The sequence below is a fragment of the Hippopotamus amphibius genome, chromosome 3, assembly GCF_030028045.1.
Source record: "Hippopotamus amphibius kiboko isolate mHipAmp2 chromosome 3, mHipAmp2.hap2, whole genome shotgun sequence".
Lineage (NCBI taxonomy): Eukaryota > Metazoa > Chordata > Mammalia > Artiodactyla > Hippopotamidae > Hippopotamus > Hippopotamus amphibius.
In genome coordinates, this window is record NC_080188.1 from 55,202,599 (window position 1) to 55,221,744 (window position 19,146).

At 35.5% G+C, this 19,146-nt stretch overlaps 1 protein-coding gene across 1 annotated transcript in view; it reads right to left on the minus strand.

The window, feature by feature from the left end:
* Positions 1 to 19,146, minus strand: part of WDFY3 (WD repeat and FYVE domain containing 3) — a 250,654-nt gene that overhangs the window by 207,614 nt on the left and 23,894 nt on the right. Inside the window, exon 2 of the mRNA XM_057728829.1 lies at positions 16,738 to 16,831. The gene's annotated coding sequence lies outside the window, so the exon portion shown is untranslated. The remainder of the gene's footprint in view (positions 1 to 16,737; positions 16,832 to 19,146) is intronic.

The window sequence follows — 19,146 nt, forward strand, 5'->3', positions numbered from 1 at the left end:
TGCAAAAACAGCACAATATCAGTGAAAGGGAATTTGGTGACATCTAGTGAAACTATATACATATCCATTTACTCTTTGACCCAGTAAACCCATTCCTATATTAATCCTGAAGATATACAACCAACAGCAGAAAAAGATATATGTACAAGGTTACTTACTGCAGCACTCTAAAACTGCAAAATATTACCTGGATAGCCAAACACAGAAGACAGGATGAATAAACTGGCATACATACACAGAAGAATGATGGCAATCTCTATGAATTGATATGGAATGATTTCCAGGGTATATTTTTTGGTGAAAATTGCTAGGCACAAGTACTTATATAGATAGTATGCTACCTTTCATGTTAGAAAAAAGTGAAATAAGAAAATATACATATCTGCTCATCATTACTAAAAGAAAAATTGGAAGGATAAACAAGAAACCAATGAATTTTTTTTTATGTACAAAAATGGAGTGTTGTTTTTGTTTTGTTTTTGTAGTGGTATAGATGAAACAACACTGAAATTATTTTAGGTGATACTCATTTAGAGCAAATGAGTAAGAATGTTGGTACTGTAAGGAGCCCATGTTCTCACTACAGACAAAGGGAGAATTGGGAGATATCACTGTGAACTCATATTCTAAACTATACATCTGGGTTCAAGCACACATCCATGAGCATATGCACGCAAATGTGTATATACACGCATATGTGTGCACACATAAAGACACATTTTCTAGCTCTGTCCCCTCACAGGGCTCAAAAGTAAAGATATCAAGTAGCAATGTACAAACTGTGTGTCCACATCTTGGCTCCTACTATCACTCCCCATTCCCCACTCAAAGGGACCAGGGTTGCTAGAAGAAATGACTGACTCTAGGCTGCGCAGAGAAGATGTATGATGAGTCACCTTATAAATGACGAAAATAATGAAGTGATTAAAAAAAAGTGATGGGGACATGAAAAAGGATACAGGAGGTAGTAAGAAAAAAGAGGGTCACACTGGTGAGATCTGAGACAGTTTGAAGACCCAAATATGTAAGGACAGTAATGCATTGTTGATCATCAGAGAAAAAAATAGGAATCCATGAGTCCAATAACAAATAAAACAATATATATAGGTAGATAAATAAAAGGACTAATTACAGTAGGATGCTGAATAATGATTGGTAAAAGGAGGAGTGCTGAAGTTAGAAAAAAATCATCATTTTAGAACCATGGTTAAGCAAGCTATCGTCAACGGATCCTACATATAGCGGATAAAATTTTGATGAAGAGTGGGATATTCTAATTGTCTTAAAATCTCTCCTCACAGATTGCTTATTAGTTGTAAGGGAGTACAATAACACAGTGGAGAAATCAGACAATGAAACAGGTGATCAAATTTTATATCACAAATAAAGAGCAGATGGACACTGTGTACAACCAGATAAGATGTGCTAAGAAAGACGCAACCTTTATGTAATATTCCATCTAGGAATGTATAACCTCAGTCTTATCAAGAGAAAACATCAGATAAATGAAAGATAAGGAATACACTGTTAAAAATGGGGGGGAGGGAATGACTGTGTACTTTTAAAATGCCAATATAATAAATGACAAAGAAAGGTTGAAGAATAATTCTAGGTTAAAAGATACTAAACACATGGCAGTTAAATGCAAAAAAGATCACAGACTAAATTCTGTACTAAAGGGGAAGAAATGTGCTAAAAAGGACACTTATTTGATCAACTGACAAAATTGGAAAATGGTAGATTAAAGTAATATAACAATGTTAAACCTACCGATAGTTTTAGACTCTTATTAAGAGATTAACCTTATTCTTGGGAAATTCACACTAAGGTATTTAGGACTAAAAGCGCTATGGGGGCTTCCTAGGTGGCGCAGTGGTTGAGAATCCGCCTGCCAATGCAGGGGACACGGGTTTGATCCCTGCTCCAGGAAGATCCCACATGCCGCGGAGCAACTAAGCCCGTGCGCCACAACTATTGAGCCTGCGCTTTAGAGCCCGTGAGCCACAACTATTGAGCCCACGTGCTGCAACTACTGAAGCCCACGCGCCTAGAGCCCGTGCTCCGCAAAAAGAGAAGCCACAGCAATGAGGAGCCCGCGCACTGCAACGAAGAGCAGCCCACACTCACCGCAACTAAAAAGAAAGCCCGCGCACAGCAAAAAAAGACCCAACACAGCCAATAAAACAATAAATAAATAAATTTATAAAAGGGCTATGAATATATTCAGCGTAACTCTCAAATAGTCCAATGAAAAGAATACACACATCATATATGTGTTTATAAATATATACACAGAAACATTCATTCACAAAGTGAGTAATAAAGCATTTGAGGACAGACAGTTAACAATTGGTGAATCTGGAGAGAGGGTACATGGATGTTCTTTATATTATCTTTGTAACTTTTCTGCAAGTTTGAAATTATTTCCCCCTAAAATCATTATGCTCAAAATCTAACACATTATTTTTCTCCCTAAATTCTGTTTTTTCTTCCACAGTTTCTCCATAGCTGAACAGAACCAATATCAACCAATCATCCAGCTAGAAACTTGGCAGTTAACCTAGATTACCCAATGGTTTCATTTCATTTCCTTCCTTTCTTTCAACTGCCATACCCAAAGGTGCATATCCTAAGGGAATATCTTTTATATTTGTCCTTTTCTCCCCCAATATACCAAACTGGTTCAGGTGCTAATCATTTAGCATTTCTCCTCTGATTTACTGTTACAATCTACTAATGATTAGCCTTTCTCCAGCCTTGGCTCTGAATTTCTCTATCCACTGCTACAGAGTGCCCTTCCCCAAATGAAACCTGATCATGTCACTCTCTGTGGTCCTGAACACAGGTAGTAAAGAACATACTGGGTCAACTTAAAAATCCCAATATTGATAAAATACACTGCTTTGGATCTTGAGATCCAAATAAGCAGAATTGATTGCCCAGAGCCTTAAAAGCTAGTCTAACATAATTGTAACCTTAAGTCATAAAACAGCTACAAGAGCTGTCTTGGACCCAATCTTAAAGCAACTGCTATTGAACAATATATTCAGTGCCTATTTTACACAAATAACATGAAATGGGATCTCTGGAAAAAGAGGTCTATAAGTTGAAGGTGATACTTTTTCTATATATGATGAAACTCATGTCAACTAAAGTGAATGTAATCTCAGGTATCAACATTATTCTGTTTTAAAATCACGCTATGGAAATATTACCTGCATCCTGTCATTTGTCAGATTTACAGTACCTTTTTTTTTCTTTAACTTTTAGCATTAAATAAAATTGGGAGCACTGAAAAAAAAAAAAAGCAAAAAATGGAAAGAAAAGGTAGGGAATAGAAGGAAGGAAGGATCGAGTACTGAAAAGTGAGGAGGGAAAAGAAAAAAACAAAATCTATTCTCTAGGATTTCAGGGTAAAACATACATCTGTCTCATGGTAGGATGTCAACCTTTTGAGAATTGACTAGCCCTCTTAATTATTCCTAATGGAACAATTCCTTTCTGAAATTCTATGTTCCTTATGAACAGTTGATATTTTATCAGAAGTTACTTGAGAGCAGAATTATTCATAATCAAAGTATATTCTGTAAGTACTGAAAAGTATAAGCAAATCTGGAGTCACATTTCTACTGCTTTCATTTTGTAGACTCTTTTTCATTTCTCAGTTCAAGGTATCAATACAGAACCATATACTATATAAAACTACATACATATTTAACATATGCACATGTATATTATGTACAAAAGCTATAAAATATATATTTATATCTGAATTCTAGGATCCCACTGTTGTACCCATATCGTAGATTTTAGATATCAGTAACAGATTCAAGTAATGTTCATGTTGCACTTTAAGCTGCACAATAAAGATAAATAAAACACCTTATTTTATAAATATAAAATTTCTTGATATTTTGTACTAAGAATATAAAAAAACAACAGATGGCAAATATATATTAAAGAATTCATTAAATGATATAGTTCCTCAGGGCAAAAATCTTACTTCTTATAGCTCTTTTTCAGTTTATAGAAATTATCATCCTCTTTTCCTAGAACTGGAACATTTCTATAAACCTGTTCTTTTAGGCAGTGAAAACAAAATCAACAAGGAACAAACTAAACAGAAGTACTGAAGATTAAAGAAGTCTCAGCATGGTCTCCTCTCCCCACAAAAATTTTGTTTTGAACACCACATTTAGTCTTTCATTAACAAGTAACATCTGTCCTTCAAACTTTAATTTAAAAATCTTGGGACTTCCCTGATGGTCCAGTGGTTAAGAATTCACGCTTCCAATGCAGTGGGAACAGGTTCAATCCCTGGTCAGGGAACTAAGATCCCACATACCATGTTGTGTGGCCAAAAATTAATAAAAATAAAAAAATAAAAATCTTAACTGTTCGTGCACATGCGTGCATGCATGCGTGGGGGTGGGGGGGGAGGTAGTAGAGAGAGAGAGAGACAGGTAATACCAAAGGTCCATTCAGTTGACAGATGGGCTCTTTTGCTTGGATTTCTATAGGTATAAGCATGTAAATACACTGGCCAATACTACAGTAAGAACTTTTATATGCAACAAAGTTGTTTAATTACTCTCTGTAAGTATTGCTTAAAGAATTAAATGATAACTAAACATGGGAGACATGCTTAGAAATCTTTGAGCTTACGAAGGCAGTTTGTGTACCTCTTTAGATTTTATAAATAATGGGGGAAGGGAAAATCACCTTAGTCTTTTGATGAAAAGATCATCAGGTTCTTAATGAAGTTCTTACCAATCTGTAATGCTAATGACAGATACTCTTAGTGGTTGGTTCCACACACCACGTCTCAACCTATCAAAACTAAAAATTCCAATTGGATAACAGATGAACAGTTCTTAACTCTATGAGTGAGACACTATTTCCTACCATCAAACTGCAAAACTTTAATCAGCTTATTTTTGTTCTTTTATAAAAAATTTTGAAAATACAACAAATTCTTGCAACCTACATTAAAAGCATTCAGGGTAGAAATACTCACCTAGCCCCACCGATTTTAGTTCACAGCCCTGAGAGATCAATGAATCATTTTATGATACACGAAAGCATAAACAATTACAAAATTTTTACACTTATTCTATTTTCTTAAAAAGCAGATTCCATTAATAGGTATTTTATATCATTTACAGAATATGTCTTAGGAAACCATCACTGTAGAGATTTCTTCAATGTAAACATAAATGGAAATAACTGAATGCCACATCCACATTCTATTTTCTAGGCACCGACCAAGTTTCCTGCACAGGACTTAATCCTGCACAAAGAGATCTCACATTTGTTTGACCATTTAACAGGATCCTGGCAATAATCCTCTGGGAAGAACAGCAACATGTGTCAAGTACTTACCGAATGCCAGGCTCCACAGCCAACATTTTACCTGCATTATCTCTTTAATTCTAACAATAATCATATGAAACTGATATTATCAAGTCCATTTCTACCAAAGAGAACATTATGAATAAGAGAAGTAGCCCAAAGTCCCATGGTAGTAACCAGAAGAACTAGGCTGCCTGAGAAACAGGTCTGCCTAACGCCAAAGCCTGTTCTTTCCCTTACGCTCTGCTGCCTCACCATGACAAAGGAGGAAATGCAGGCTGAGGTACTCAAACAAGACTGCTTAGCTAGTATGTGGTAAACAAGATTTCAACCTAAGATTTCTAATTCTGAAATCCTTTTCACTATAGTACCTGGCACTTCCCACTTTTGTACCTATACAATCATTCTGATATACAGAGATACAGTCAATGCATAAAATCATGGCTCCGAATTTTCCCCTGAAAATTTGCAAGAAGCAGTACATATTAATATGACACCTGTACTTTCACAGAAAACCTCATAACATACAAAAGGTCTAACGCACACAAATTTCTTTGCTTTTCTAACAGCAATTAAGCTGACCTGGGCTCACTGTGCAGAAAATTGAGACTTCGTTTGTTCAACCACTCAACACAGAAGTGAACACTAATCCTCTAGGTGAGACTGTGATTCCCCCACCCTCTCCTCTTTCTATCAAGTAACTACCTGATACCATCCCTCACCTCAGTGTCATATGCATTTCCTTTAACATCCCTCTCTTCCCAACTTCTGCTCCACTAACCTGAAAGAAACCTTTCTTAATTATTCTCATCTTTTAACCTTAAACCAATACTAACTACTTCCAGTCATTATTTAATTTCCCTGGAGATTTTTCTTATTTATCTCATGTAGCTTCCTGTTCCTGTGATATTTTCCAACATAACAAGGAAGAAACAAATGCAGAATGTGGATTTCTATAAGAAATTTGGGACTTCCCTGGTGGCGTAGTGGTTAAGAATCCTCCTGCCAATGCAGGGGACACGGGTTCCATCTCGGGGCTGGGAAGATTCCACATGCCGCAGAGCAACTAAGCCTATGCACCTCAACTATGCAGCCTGCACTCTAGAACTTGTGAACCACAACTATTGAGCCCACGTGCCACAACTACTGAAGCCTGCCCGCCTAGAGCCTGTGCTCTGCAACAAGAGAAGCCATCGCAATGAGAAGCCCATACACCACAATGAAAAGTAGCCCCTGCTCGCCGCAACTAGAGAAAATCCGCACACAGCAACAAAGACCCAACACAGCCAATAAATAATAAATAAATAAACAAACAAACCATGTTCTGGACTTTCTTTAAAATGTCACTATCATTAAAAAAAGAAAACAAGAAAAAAAAAAGAAAGAGAAAAAGGATAGGAGAAACTAATATAAATACTAAAAGAATAAAAAGACATAAGCAAATGTAATGTGTAGAACTTAACCAGGTTGTTGTTTGAAAAAAGCTATATAAAACATCTCGGGGACAGTTGGAAAATTTGGACACAGACTAGATTTAAACATGACAGTATGGAATTATTGTTATTTTCTAATATATGATAATAATACAGTAGCCACAAAGAAGTATGTCCTTATTTCTAGGAGATGCACGCTGAAGTATTTACAAGTGAAGTGTATGATGGTTCAAATAACTTTCAAATGATTCATTGATGCCACACCTCCTCCCTGAAATGTATATAAACACAATGAGAATGCATGTGGCAAAACATTGGTAATTGTTGAATCAAGGTTGAAGGTATTTGGATGTACACTGCGTTATTCATTGAGCTTTTCTGTATATTTGAAATTTTCAAAACTCAAAGTCTGGTTTAAAAGGAAGGGGATAAAACCATTGGGCAGTCTCCACTTGTTTTTAGATTTCTAGTGTTTCTGTTAGAGCAGAAATAAGAAACTTCCCGCTCGTCTACAAAGGGCTAACTGCTAAATGTGAGAATGGGTTACTACTCTAGCCAGGTTGTGAGTAAGAAGGATACACAAAATTATAACACTTTCTTTTTCCTTTAAAAACAAATGTATCATTAATACTTTAAACATAAAACCATGTAATTTTCCCTTGTTACCAAAGATGAAAATTTATGGTTGTACTGCACAAATCTTTCCTTAAACCATTGGAGTTTGCAGTCTCCACTAGAACATCATATACCAAGGTAGACAAATGGTAAAGGATCAAAGTATATTTTTTATAAAATCTGTGAATTATTATATACCTTACACAACCTCATATATGTTCTTGTCTTTTCTGTTAATTCTGTGATAGATACTTTCTTATTCTTAAAACACCCAACCACTCTCAGAGCCTCAGCTCTTCGGCAAATCATGCCGAAAGGAGTATAATAAATCAAAAGAAAATGTAAAAAGAATGGCTAAGGCCCCCACTTTTTTTTTCTTTTGCTGGAATACAAGTCAAAGAGAACACTTTAAATTTTTTAAGCGCCTACGCGTCTTCAAAATTAAGTTACAAGATGACTGAAAAATTCATTCATTTAATTAACAGACCATTTTCCACTATTAAATTAAACTTAAAATTTCCCATTCCAGACTCATAAACTGTGAGCTGTGGAAAATAAGTTTGTCATAAAATCCCTAAGTTTGTCATAAAATCCCTACACTTACAAAGGTAAGAAAAAGCAAAGGGCTAACTCAAATCAATAACCTTAAAATGTATCAAAACTTAAAATTACAAAAATTTTTTCACGGATAATAGTTTGCTTCAGTTACTATACTAAAGATATTTATTTTCTTCCTACACACAAGCCCTTAAAGAATCTGTCCTTTCCCCACTCACTGAAAAGGCAACACTATTGTGAACACATAACTGAGTTCTTCCAACAAGCACCGTTGATTGAACAGTGTAGGACATCCATCATAACCAAATGGATTCTCTCTCTCTCAGCAAGTTAGAACTTAGAACATGAGAACCAAGATAACTGGCAGTGGGGGCTGAGAGCTAGCTGAACCTAACACCCACAACTGACCCCCACTGTACACCAATTAAGCAAACCATTTGGCAGAGAGAAACAAAAACAGTACTACAGGCAACTCCAGAAAAAGAAATACAGAATAAATACCTAAAAACATTCAGTTCCCCAGAAGCCTGGCTGTACTTCCCGTGCTTGAGTTCTACAGTATCTGGTAATGGATAACTGTTCTCAAAATATTATTTTTTTTTAAAAAAAGGAAAATGTAGACATCTCTGTAGGTACAAAACTTACAAAGGAAATAAACAAGTAAAATTAGCATACTAAATATCAAAACTATGATTAGGACAAAGCAAAGCCTAGGATTCAATTAGTTACAAATCAATAGATACTTCCCCAAAATAGAATATTAACTGTATACAAGGTCACCTGAGAAGACTGAACAAATAGTTCTGCTCCAAACATTTTTTATTACTTTTCTCAGCAAAAGAATAAAATATTTGAGGCTCATGTTTGATATAATGAACACTCACAGGCTACTGTCTTCAAATATAAATTTGAATATAATGAGAATGCTTCACATTCTTTTAGGGAAAAGAAGTGAGTGATGTCTTTCTTCATGTAGAAGAGAGGCAGGACAGAAGAGCAGATGAATGCTTAAGCCCTGGAGCCAGACTCCTACGTTTGAATCCTGGTTTTGCCATTTCCTAATCCTGTGACCTTGGGCAAGTTACTTCTGCCTGTTTCTAACATATGAAATTATAACAGAACCAATCTCATAGGATTGCTATGAAGAATAAATGATGTAATATGTGCAAAACCCCTAAGAAACAGTAAATGTTCACTGTTATTAATGTTATTTTTATTATTATTCAGGGAAGGAGGTGTATTTCATATACCTGTGACATATAAGACTGAATTTCTTGAACAAGGCCATTCTTTAGCAGGCTTAAGAAATGAAAAACATAAAAATTTATGATTCAAAAAACAGGGAGGATAAAGATAAGCCCACATTAAAAAAAAAAACACCCTATAATCTCTTTAGTAGGGACTCTGACAATAAATGAAGAGTTTCAAGAGAGATAGAGCTTGTCTTCTGATAAAATTTTATAAAAGCTTTCCTTCAACAACCTCTGCCCACAAAAGAAAGCTCTTTTTCCTGAACGCTCGCTTATATACAGCAAAGCTCAGGATAATCTGATGCTCGAGGAAGGTAAAAATCTTTAAATGATTTTTTTAAATTATAAAAGATTTAAAAAATAAACCAATAGTAACTCTGCTCTCATAAAGTATGAATTTTGACTGGTTCAGAGGTAATTACAAAAATTCACTCCTATGGGTTTTTTTGGACTAGGCAATTACACAGCCAAGAAAGAGCTAGGGATACTGTAAGGAGAAAAACAATTCTTGCATCATGAACACATGATACATGATTTGCTTCCTACAAAACATGTGGTAAGACCAAATAAAAGAACCAACTGATAGGTCAAAAACTATGTGGAAGGAAACAAGGAAGGGAAGGGAAGGAAGAGAGAGCAGACTATTACAAACAATTTCAGCTATCTGGCCAGGGAAAGAACCAAAATATCCTAATCTTTACTTAAAGACCCAAAATGATTATGTAAAAAATTAAAAAGCAAAAGATTAAATTAAATTAAAAGGACCTGTACTTCCTTCCCTATACATTTTGAAATCAAATAATTCTTTAACTCATATTCCACTTCAGCATATTCACAACAATCCTTCATTCAGTCAAGAAATACTGAATCTTTACTTTCAAAATATGATTCTAGGTTAGGCTTTTTAAAGTTCCTCCCCCACTGCACACAAAGAAGATAATAAAACAGCTTGACAGATTATAATTCAGATTCCCCCTCCCCCATTCCCTTTCCTTCTGTATCATTTATGTTGTGTAACACTTTCAATTTATAAGCTCTTAAGGAAAGCAGCGGCCTTCTTCGTTTTCATTTATATAAAGCACACACACACACACACACACACACACACACAAATGTGCTCAGGCAAAGGCAGAGCTGATGTCTGACCAAATTAGGAGCAAATGTACCTGAGCAGGACACTTCCTTCTAAATTCCCTACTTCCCCCAACTTAGGCACAGATCCTTTTTCTAAATGGAGGTGTTTAGCTTTCTTAGGATGCTACCAAGCAGCCACAGTCATCTCATAATCACATTAACACATGTGAAGATCCCTTTTAGCAGAGGTCTTCATAAAACAGGTGCAAGGGGCAATCCTACCAAGGGGAACACAAGACCAGCAGGATACATCCTTTTAAGACTAGGAAAAAATAGCCATGCGTTCTCCCAGGTCAAAATAAAACAAAAACCAGAACAGAGTGGCTAGCAGTTAAAGTCTGAAAAGAAAATGAAAAGTTGACATCCTAGTGTTCCCAATATTTTTTTTAAAAAATGTATTTAGTGACCACAAAATCTCTCCTCACACCTACAGCAAAAACAGCACACTTACCTCCTCCATTCCCTTTCTCTTCCCCCCGCCTTTTAAGTCAATTATTTTAGTGATGGCTCTAAACTCATAACCTTTTATGTAAACTCTATTCTACTTTCCAAAAATAAAGTCTAAATGCTAATAAAATACGTAAGCAACCAACTGAATACTAAGAGTTATATGTCATCACTAATAGAACATCATTTTGCTTATATCCTAACCTTCAAAAACATATGTAAAAATGCCAATGACTTAAGGCTGATGCTCGTAACAAGAAATGGCAGCTAATGTGAATTTAGCTTTTACTTGCTATGTGCCAGGCACAGTATTAAGCACTTTACAAGCATTATCTCATTTAACCCTTACGAACTTTCATTAAATACTATCAATAAACCCCCCATCTAATACATGAGGACATAAGATGAGAAATTCACCAAGATTTAAAACAGGAAATATGATTAAGTTTGGAAACTTAATTTTAATACATATTACACACTGCAGTTTTCCCTTCATATCTACTTTTAAGATTTTACACAATTTTTTATCATATTGTCAATAAAGACTGATGCAAAATTTGACCTCAAAACAAGAGCCAAATAAGGGATATTATTCAGGATCAAAATCAATTCAATGATATAGTCATAGAAACTATAAGCTCTAGACAATAAACCAAAAGTCTAAGGGAAAAAAATAAGAAAAAAAGTTTCACAATACGGCTAAAGTATGATTAAAATGATTCCTATTTTTATGACCCAAGCTTTAAGTACCATTTCTTAAAATAAAGAAAAATTGTGTTAAAATTTTAAATCTCAATACTCCAATTAGTAGTGCTACTTTACTTTTCAATTTATTTTTTTCTGACTATAAAAACCTTTTAAATCTTGTGATTTAAGCTTCACATTAAGTACATCTGCACTTTTTATACTTCATTGAGTTCCCGTCCTTGAACTTTTAAAACTCTCTTAATATATGTTTCTAGAAATAATATATTCTAGACTTTCATTTGTGGGTAATAGTTTTCTATACCATAAAACACACTATACTATTTTTCTCATATAGAGTTTAAAGCCCAAAATCTAGTCAGAAATCTATTCCCAGAAGTTTTCAAAAAAAGGCAGCAAATTATAAACAAAACTCTTAGCCCAATATCCTTGCAATGCAAAATCCTAAGAGCTTAACTTTAAAACTTCCTCTTTGCCATAATCAATGCAACAGAGCTTTTTTTCTAAGAAAAAACACTACCATTTGTTCAACTATAAGAATGCATTAAAAAAAAAAAGAATGTATTACCCAGTCCCACTCTATGTGTATCAAAATAGTTATAAATCAAAAATTTTGTATGGTTTCTATTAAACAACATCCCCCAACAAGCAAAAAGGGATATGGCATAGAAATCCTATTGAATTCATACTCAATTTAACTTCTGTACAGTATCAGAGGACTTCAACTTCCAAAGCTACTAAGATTTAAAAATAAGTCTCATCATTTCTAACAATAACTAAACTAAAATGTATGATCTATATTTATAGTAATTCACAAATAATTATAATTTTAAAACTCCATTATAAAACTCAGTCATGTAATCAGATGCTTTGCTTTAGAAGTACATGCTCAATCTACCCTAATGGAGTTAAGACAACACTTCCAGAAACACAACTATATGCCTTCCAAAGCAAAGATTACCAAAATGAATCCATAATAATACTTTCCAATTACCTTTCCATCAATACAAATACTGAAAACTGCTAGCTGGTAAATAAAGTATATATGATTGTGCCACTACATTCTCTAAAAGTAACTGTAATTGGGCATTTCCCTTAGCCAATTTGGTATACTAGATATCTTCACAAATGTCTGATAATTTCTCACATTTTATAACTTAGTTGTAGAAAGTGACCACAGAAAAGCTGATAAAATTAATCTTAATAACCTACTACCTCTTACTCAAATATTTTAGGGAAATGAGGGTAGGCCTTTGAATATTTTATGAGAAATAGCAGGTTTCACTAAGAAAATGAAAAGTCAGGTACAACTTGAATTCTACATAGGATTAAAAAAATAACGAATTTGATGAAAGGGAACAAAATTAACTCCTCTTTGCTTTAAAAAAAAAAGAAAAAGGAAATGATAAGAGTTGCATTTCTCCTTTTTTTAAGGGTGGGGGGTACTTTCTGATTACAAAGCTATTTGGCACAAAAGCGATAAACTTCTGTTTAGAGTGTAAGACTAAAGCTTCCTGAATATTAAATAATTTATGTATTTTTCCACCTAGCATATTTTCTTCTTTCTTCATTCTTATAGTCTACTGTAGGGAGCTTCAAAATGGCTTCCAATAACCTCCCCTCCTGGGATACATATCCTTATGTAATCCCCTCTCCTTAAGTGTGGACTGGAACTAATGACTCACTCCTAGTAAATGGAACAGGGGAAAAGTGATGGGCTGCCACTTCCAAGATTATATTACAAAAACGAAAGGCTCACAGGGCAAGAACTAGTAGGCTGCTGGCAAACAGCCAACATGAGGAACTGGGGCCTTTGGCCCAACAACCAATGAGGAACTAAGTGCTGTGACAACCATGTGAGTGAAACAGAGGCAGATCCTTCGCTAGGGTTTTCAGATGAGCCCATGGCGCTGGTGGACATGTCAAATGAAGCTTTGCAAGAGACCCTGAGCCAGAGGACCCAGCAAGTTGCATTCAGATTCCTGACCACAAGAACTGTAAGATAATGTTTGTTGTTTTAAGTCATTAAGTTTTGGGATAATCTGTTACATAGTGCTATGGGTTGAACTGCATCCTGCTCAAAATTCGTATGTTGAAGTCCTAACCCCCAGCACCTCAGAATGTGACCTTATTTGGAGACATGATCTTTACAGGGGTAATCAAGTTAAACTGAGGTCATTAGGGTGGACCCTAATACAGTATGACTGGTATCCTTATAGAAAGGAGAAATTTGAACAAAGAGACAGATACACACAGAGGGAAGACAATGTGAAGACACATGGAGAAAAGGTGGCCATCTACAGGCCAAGGAAAGAGGCCTGGAACAGATCTTTCCCTTACAGACCTCAGAAGCACCCAATCCTGCTGACATCTTGATTTCAGACTTCTAGCCTCCAGACCATGAGACAACAAATTTCTGCTGTTTAAGCCACTCAGTTTGTGGTAGTCTGTTGTGGCAACCTTAAATTAACACATGTAGCAAAAGGAACTAATACATATACTGAATTCAAAATAACTTTTGAATAACCAAAATTAGCCTCAATGCAGGACTCAAGTAGATGGCCAAAGCTTCTAATTCTTTACTCTGAAAAAAGACATAAGGTCATATCAGAAAATCTTAGACCACAGATTTTTTTTTTTTTTTTTAAGTTAGCTGGCACTCCTGCAGCCCTATAATCTAGTTGACTCATTCCAAAAATTGACGCTGCTGCTGCTGATGTGCCGGGAACTATTTTGAGCACTTAACATATATTGATTCCTCACAAGAACCCTCGGAGGTACCATTATCATCAATCCCATTTTTAAGATGAAGAAACTGATGTCCAGGAGTTAAGGTCACACAGCTGATAAGGTGCCAGGATTTAGTAAATGGAGGTACACAGAGAATAAGTGATTTACCCAAAATCATAGTTAATAATTGAGGTGGCACTAAACCTAATAGTTCTTTCTCCTACCTTCAAATCTTTTCTCAACAAGTTAAACAGAAAGGCATTTCTCTTACTTGCTATATTCAGTCTCTGTAACACTACTAATTTAGAAATATATATCTATCTGCCCTCCTCCTCTACCTATATAAAGTTACTCATTTTCTTCTACTCTCTGAACCCTAAAACACTACCTTTCAATTCCTAATGCTTTTTCTTGCATCTAGGTTAATCATTTTTATACAGTAGAACACAAGATTTCACTTTCACACAGTTTGGAAATACAGCTTTAGCTTAATATTTCATTCAATTAAAATACAAGTACACCTGGAAGGAGTAATACTATATATTATTAGTCATCTGCCTTTTAGTAGGAATAAGTCAGATCCTTTTCAGAGAACAGGCCTTGAAACAAAGATGGCAGGACAACCACTGCAAACTTGTCCAGGGAATCAGAGTTTTTTTCTGGAATATTTGGGATTAGGTAATTAAGAGTAACTCTTTCTCTGGGAGTCTGAATTACAAGATAAAAATCATGGGCAGTGTTGGTGACCATGCTTCCCATGACAAAGGATGGAAACATGTAGAAAGCCAAACCCAAAGGGAGTGAGACAGAGGTGCAGGAGAGGCATGCTGCTGAGAGCTTGAGAGAGACCGGACTGCATTTGATTCCTGGGTTCTCCTTGCACAGCCCAGCTGCATTTCTGCCCTGGATTCTTTGGTATGCTCTGAGACATACCCAGAAGTCTGATAACTTCCGCTTTATACTTAAGCTAATTTGAACTGAGTCACATGCAATCAAAAGAGGACTAACATGGTCAAAAAGATACCCTCTCTACAGCTGAAGAACATTACTGAAGGACTAGTAATCATTCATGTAAAACATAAACTTTTCAAAAAAAAAATGAGAATGGAGCACTCCATGTAGTACCATGATTACAAAGAAAAGAACTGATTGGCAGAAGCCAAGGTTTAAACAGCTATTTGGAAGACATTCCAGACATTGGTGGAATAGGAAAAAGAAGTTGCAGTTTGAAAAGACTGTACCTTTTATCTTCTATTTGGGATTTTTTAGTTCTTCTAGTTAAAAAACCCTACCATCTAGGCACTTGCTAGTGGGTATGTAAATTATTACAACCACTTTAGAGATCAATTTGGAAATATCTAGAAAAGTTGAAGATGCAGATTTCACACAACCCAGCAATTTTACTACTATGGACTGAAACATATCCCCCCAGAATTCATACATTGACGCCTTAACCCTCCACATGACTACATCTGGAGATAGGGTCTTTAGTAGGCTATCAAGGTTAAATGAGATCATAAGGGTGGAGCCCTAAATTGATATGATAAGAAGAAGTAAAGGGAGATCTCCCTTTCTCTAATTCTCTCTGCCTTGGGAGGACGAAGCTAGATGGTGACCATCTGCAGGTAAGAAGAGAGCTTGTACCAGAATCCAACCATGTTGACACCCTGATCTTGGACTTCCAGCCTCTAGAACTGTGAGAAAATAAATTTCTGTTACTTAAAAATAAATAAATAAAGAATTCCCTGGTGGTCCAGTGGTTAAGACTCCACACTGCCAATGCAGGGGGCCCAGGTTCGATCCCTGCTCAGGAAAGTAGATCCCACATGCTGCAACTAATAGCCCACATGACACACCTAAGAGCCTGCATGCCACAACTAAAAGAGCGGGCACAGCCAAAAAAACAAATAAATACTTTAAAAAAGAGAAAAAAGAGAGAATGGTTTATAGCTCCTTGCTCAATCACAATCATTAAAAAATAAATAAAATAAATAAATAAATAAATAAATAAACTTTTCATTAACAACAGAACAAAGTGAAATACTAAAACTCAGGCAACCAGGTAGCCATAGTACTCCCAAGTGCCTCACAACATAGTTCATTATTCAAACTAGCTGCTCAAAGTTATTACAATACAATAAAGAGTTCCAAAGTCTGTGCTTACAACTAGATTTTTCCAGGAAAAAAAGGAAATGATGTTTTAAAAACATGATTTTATTCTATGTAGGTGTCTAAAATAAAGCAGTTCTGCTTTAAAGCCAGAACTGAATTGAAACTGAAATATAATAAATTCCAATATATCTTTGCTGTTGTTGTTGTTGCAGAAAACTAAAAGCCATCCAGGAAAGAAGGTTTGTCTAGTTTACCCAACCATCAGTGGTAAAGAAGGATTAAAACCCAGCCTTTTTGAGTCACAGTTCAGTGGTCTTGCTACAATGCAACAATGCAGCAAAGACTATCATGATTCTGTTCCTGGCTTCTTGTTTAACAGGCAAAACAATCCTAAAACTGACCTGATTCTGTGTTCTGGGCTGGCATGAACCCGCGTAGAAACAACAGGAGTGGCAGGCACTTTCTTTCTGAAGCAGATGTGGAGAAGTATTATACCTGTGATGTAAGAAAAAAAAGAAAACCCAGTTTATTTTCAGAATGTTTTAGCATTATGAATTGTTCATTTCCTACTAATTCTCTCTTTACCTCCTTACTTCTTACCAATGGTTTAATCCTGGAACACATGACAACACTTTATGTAAGACAGATAAAATCTGCCATTCAAAATCCAGAGAAGAATATACAGTCATTCAAAGCTGGTCTCTACAGATCACCTGGTTCAGCTTTTTTATTTTACTGGTAAAGAAGCCGAGACCTGGAAAAGTTATGCAAAGAATCAATGACAACACAGTTATTCAATGGCAGAGCCAGATTCAGAACCTAATTTTTCTGACATTAGTCCAGTATTCATTTGTACATTATAGATCACAGTATCTTTTTTCGGAGAACCAAATACGAGCAAAAAAGAAAAAAAAAAAAAAAAAAACATGTTATTTCTCCAGGAGTATTTGAAGATAAATGTGGTATAGAGATGAATTGATATGTTCTAAATTAAAATAAAAAACACCCCCTCCTCACTCAACAGTTCTAATCCAACCTTGAGTTATTTAGCGTGCCTCACATAGCATAGTTATCTGTTTCTTATTTACCATTCAGTATTTCAATATGAAAACACCAGCACATGAATCATGAGATATAGGTTCTGGTCTTTCTTAAACTCTGCCCTCAGCAAGTTCTATGACCTTAATCAATTACTTCTGTTCCAAAGCTTCTTTGTTCAAAAATAAGGAGCCTGGACTAATCATCATGGGCTTTTTAACTCTAAAAAGTTTTGCCTAGGGCTTCCTAGGTGGCGCAGTGGTTGGGAATTTGCCTGCCAATGCAGAGGACATGAGTTCGATCCCTGCTCCAGGAAGATCCCACATGCCGCGGAGCAACTAAGCCCGTGTGCCAAAAAAAAAAAAAGTTTTGCCTAAGAATAGCTTCATCTTTTAACAACATTCTGCTTTTCTGGTCAACTCTTTGTTTTTGTTGTCATATGTTTGTTAATCTCTGTGATATTAGTACAATGGTTCCAACATCAATAATACTGCCCTCAAATATACAGTTAATTATCATTCAAAAACCTATGTGACAATAACCTAGTTTTGCTGTCTTTCTCACTTCTTATGAAAAAGTATTTTTAAAAATTTACCTCTTAGGTGGTTTCTAAGAAAAATCCTGAATTATTTTCCCAAATCATTCAATCGGTTATTCATCCAAGTTGTTACTGAGTGGCTTGTCAGATGGCAGACACATGCTTCATGAGATAGAAGGTTTTAAAACAAGATTCCTCTAGTGAAGTTCTGAGTGACGTTAGGGATTCAAGTGGCAGTGAGAGAGTAGGAAGAAGTAATGACATGTCTCCTAAACTGTAACACCAGAATATACCTTCACTGTTTTTTTAATATATTAACTACCAACTTACATAACATGTTGCTTGTCACCCAACTCAAGAACCTAAGTACAAGATATTGGTCATGTTTTACTGATTTGCTCTTCCCTGTCCTATACCCCACCTCTCTCATCTCTTCATTCCTCTGTAACTGCTATCCTATATTTTGTGTTTATCAATCCTTTGATTTTTAGAAAGCATATTACATATGTACATATCCTACAACACCACTGTTTCATTTTTTTCATTCAATATTATGTTTTCAAGATGTATTCATGATGTTGCATAAAGCTGTAGTTCATGCATTTCAGGGCAGAATAATTCTACATTGTGTAAATACACCATAATTGAACTATCCATTCTCTTTATAACAGCATCTTATTTTCTCCCCAGGTTTTGTTTTGTTTTGCTATTATGAACATTACTGTTATGAAAATTCTCATACACATCTGTTCCACATGTGCCAAAGTTTCTCATAAGTATTTGCCCAGGAGTTGAGGAATATGTGTTTTCAATTTATTCATGAGGTCACCAATTTTTCTCTTCCCCAAAGTGTGCTTAGCAAAGTATAATTTCACCAGCACCAGGTAGTTCATATTGGTCTACATGCTCTCCAAAATTTAGTAATGCCAACTTCTTAATTTGGGGGTATAAAACCATCCAACTGTAGTCTTAATTTGTATTTTTCTGTTGATTAATGATACTGAACATTTCTTCAGATTTACTGGCTAACTCATGTTTCCTCCTTTATGAAATGCTTATTTATTTCTATTGGCCACTTTCTCCTCAGCTTTTTTGCCCTTTATTATTTCATAGAAATTATATATGTATTTTGGATACTGATTATTTGGTTTTATCCATTCTGAATTACCAGGTACAGCCAAGTATTGAGATAAAGAAGCAGAAGCAGAAATAGCAGGAGGCCATACAGAACTGG